A 3,787-nucleotide genomic window follows, 5' to 3' on the forward strand; every position below is an offset into this window, starting at 1 on the left:
GGATGACCGATATGCAACATGGAAGGAAAAAAGTGCCGCAAAGGCTGGAGCCCCGTGGTTTCCAAGTACAAACCAGCCAAAGATTGGCGAGCCACTAGGTAGGGAGGGAGGGAGACGGGGCGGGGGGGGGGGGGAAGTCGTACTCTTATGGATTTATGGACAGCCCTGCAGGATTCATGGTGTAAGCCCCTCCAACACTTCTTCAGACATCAGTCGAGTCCACGCCACGTCGTGCACATGAGGGCCATACACGATATTAGGTAGGTGTACAAGTTTCTTTGGCTCTTCAGTGTAGAAAACTGAGTAACAATCCCACAGACAAAATTCTTAGAACGGTTACATAGTTGATAAAGAAGTCCTCGGTCGAACAGAGCGTTCAGAAAGGTCTATTCAGTTCAGCTGTGCTACCATCAAGACCTTATGGATTGCTGAATGTGCAGAAACTACGTGTTCCCCAAAGGCCTGCAGTGGGTGCTACAGGTCTGCCAACGTCTTGACGGCATTATTACGACCTTATGTGGGCCAAGCGGATTCATATATCATGAATTCGGCACATTTTATCACTATATTAAACGGCATAGATGTCCAGCTGGAGGACATAAAATTTAATTTTGATGTGGTATCACTATACACTGTGGTCCCGCTAAATGAAGTGTAGCAACAGATGAGTCGGCGTTTTCCTCCCGAAGTTGCAAAACTGTTTAAATATTGCCTCTCGACCATGCATTTCAAGTGGAACAATGAGTTCTATGAACAGACGGACGGTGACGCTATGGGGAGCCCCTTGAGCCCAGTTATAGCGAACTTCTGTACGGAAAAATTCGAGGATCAGGCACTGGAATCTGCAAACAAGAAACCGAATCTTTGGTTCCGGTACATGGGTGATATGTTTGGTTTTTGGATCAGTTCAAAGATTCAGTTTACCGTGGAGGAAAGAGGCACGGTGGAAGATTAAATTTTCTTGATGTGTTAGTTTTCAAGAAAGAACAAAGTAGTTTGGGTCACATAATTTATCGAAAAGCCATGTACACAGACCACTACCTACACTGGGATTTGAACCACAACTCACAACAAAAGCGAGGAATCAAGAAAACGTTGGTGGATAGAGCAAGGAAAATCTGTGAACCAGAGCTGTTTAACACAGAATTAAAACATCTCACCAGCGCATTACTCACTCCGTCTTCAGACCACGAGTGGCCTACCGAGACCATCCGACCGCCGTGTCATCCTGAGTGGAGGGTGCGGATAGGAGGGGCGTGGGGTCAGCACACCGCTCTCCCGGTCGTTATGATGGTATTCTTGACCGAAGCCGCTACTATTCGGTCGAGTAGCTCCTCAATTGGCATCAAGAGGCTGAGTGCACCCCGAAAAATGGCAACAGCGCATGGTGGCCTGGATGATCACCCATCCAAGTGCCGACCACGCCCGACAGCGCTTAACTTCGGTGGTCTCACGGGAACCGGTGTATCCACTGCCGTAAGGCCGTTGCCCACCAACGCATTGTTCAAGAATCGTTATTTGTTCATTGAAGTAAAAGGAACGTTAAGCCATTGTGTAAAAATCAGAGCGATGTTCAAGCGCTGGTAAAATCGAAAAATTTCCTACCTTTCGTTAAGGACGTTACTGACCGCATAGGAAAAATCTTGAAAAAGCGGAACATTATGGTAATTTGGAAACCCACATGGAAGACTGTAATGTTTCCCAAGTGTTACCGGATTTCGTGACTCTGTGTCTTCGCGGAGTAGCGCTGAGACGATTTTATCGCTGCTTAATAGACACAATGATTACAATAATACCTCTCTGTAAGTTCATTATCTATGATAAATGAACCGGACCGGCAACCTTTTGTTCTCTCTCTTCTTGATCAGCCATTGCCCGATACGGTCGCAGTCAGGTAAAGATTCTGTTGTTTGTGCTCATTTTGCGTAATAACAATTATTTAATTTCATTGTGTTTATCATTACGATTATCATATCTTTTTTCCTCACTTTTTTCATGAATTTGATAAGTAAATGTGGCTTACATTGTGTGGGGATGTCTGTTGGTGAATGACCGCATATTAACGGCACAAATCAGTGGAATACGATTGGTCTGCTTTCAAAACAGAACCTGCATCTAAAATATCACATTTTGCAAAACGAAGTCCGATAGCTTTTAGGCGTAATTCACGTCCCAAAATTATACTCGCCAACAGACAATCCCGGTAGAGGAGCCTAGCTAAAAAATATGGTGGTAATTATATTCCAAAATTTCAATATTTAATTTCGAAAAGATAAAATAAATAAAAGAAAAAAGCGGCACTATAAGACACAAGATTAACTAAAACCGGTCAGGATACTCGCCAAACGCCAGAAAAAGCAGGAATCTATAGGATTCCTCCCTGTAATTGTGGGGAGGTGCACGTGGGTACTACAAAAAGAATGGTCAAAACACGACTAGAAGAGCACAAGGGCAATTGCAGAAGAGGGCTGTTGCAGAACGTGATTTGCTGCCAGGAGACCACCACATTCATTTTTATAGGAGTCAAATACTGGCAGCCACAAGCGAATACTATGAAAGCCTCTACAGAAAGGCCTTAGAGATTGTGAAACACCTCAGGAATTTCAGTAGGAAGGAGGAGGGCGCGAAACTGAGTGACGTCTGGATTCCAGTGCTGAAGAAGATGTGTACCAGTCTTCCACCATGGGGTGATAGCAACAGCGGACGATGGCAGTCGACAGTGGGCATTTGCGCTTGGGTATTCAAAAAATGTGATATCACGCCACTGAGTCGGATGTTTGTTGCAGTCAGTAGTGAGCCCAGAGTATGAATCAGACATTCAAAGAAGCTACGATCCCCCTTGAAAATGTCTTCTACAAATGGGGACGAAACGTTTGGTTGTAATGTGAAAGCCATTTAACCATGTCATAGTACTCCAGAATATTTGATTAACTGAGACACCAGTCTCCACAGAAGATATTCTGAAGACAGGCATCACCACTCCCTTGGGCCTCTTCGAATTACTTTACACGCCAACTGGTCTCAAACATGCTGCTCAAATATTGTAGTGACACATCGGCAATGTGCTATGTGACCAACCCTTTTGCTTCCCTTATCTTGACGACAATCTGGTGCCTCCTTCTTTATCACAGCAACAAAGTGAACATATGTCAGCAGTATTTCAGTTGCTCAAATATTTTAGGGTTATCATTAGTCCTTCCAAATGCATCTTGGGTACCACCCAGGTGAGATTCCTGGACCATCAGATATGTGCACAGGGCATCACTCCCCTCCCTGAAAAATTTCAGGCTGTGAGTGGGATTCAGTGCACAGGAACTTTTTGGCAACTCTACCAAATCCTCAGGATGCCGAAATTTACCATTGCCACCTCCCCAGCACAGTCTCCTTTCAAGGGTCATTGACAGATGCACTTTCTGGTCCTAACACAAAGGGCAACAATCCCATTCCTTTGATGCACCAGACGGATGTCGCCTTCACTGCTTCCAAGAACAGTCTTGCTAATGTTGCACTTTTGGTTCATCTACATCATGACACCCAGCTGACAATGATGGTCAACAGCATGTTTTAGGTGGATCCTTGCAGCAACACTTCAATGATTCCTGGCAACTGTTGGTCCACGTTTAAGTGAAGATCATGCCTGCACAACGTCAATGGAGCGCCTATGACAGGGAGCTGCTTGCCCTCTATGAGGCATTCCACTACTTTCAGCCACTGATGGAGGGTGGGAACTTTGTTTACCGAAAACAAACCCATCACACACGCCTTCCAGCAGACCAATAATCACTGT

At 45.0% G+C, this 3,787-nt stretch overlaps 1 pseudogene; it reads right to left on the reverse strand.

Annotated features, from left to right (window-relative positions):
- Positions 1-1,372: 1,372 nt before the first annotated feature.
- Positions 1,373-1,490, reverse strand: LOC126482916 (5S ribosomal RNA; annotated as a pseudogene).
- Between the last annotated feature and the right edge of the window lie 2,297 nt (positions 1,491-3,787).

Source organism: Schistocerca serialis, chromosome 5 (genome assembly GCF_023864345.2).
Source record: "Schistocerca serialis cubense isolate TAMUIC-IGC-003099 chromosome 5, iqSchSeri2.2, whole genome shotgun sequence".
Lineage (NCBI taxonomy): Eukaryota > Metazoa > Arthropoda > Insecta > Orthoptera > Acrididae > Schistocerca > Schistocerca serialis.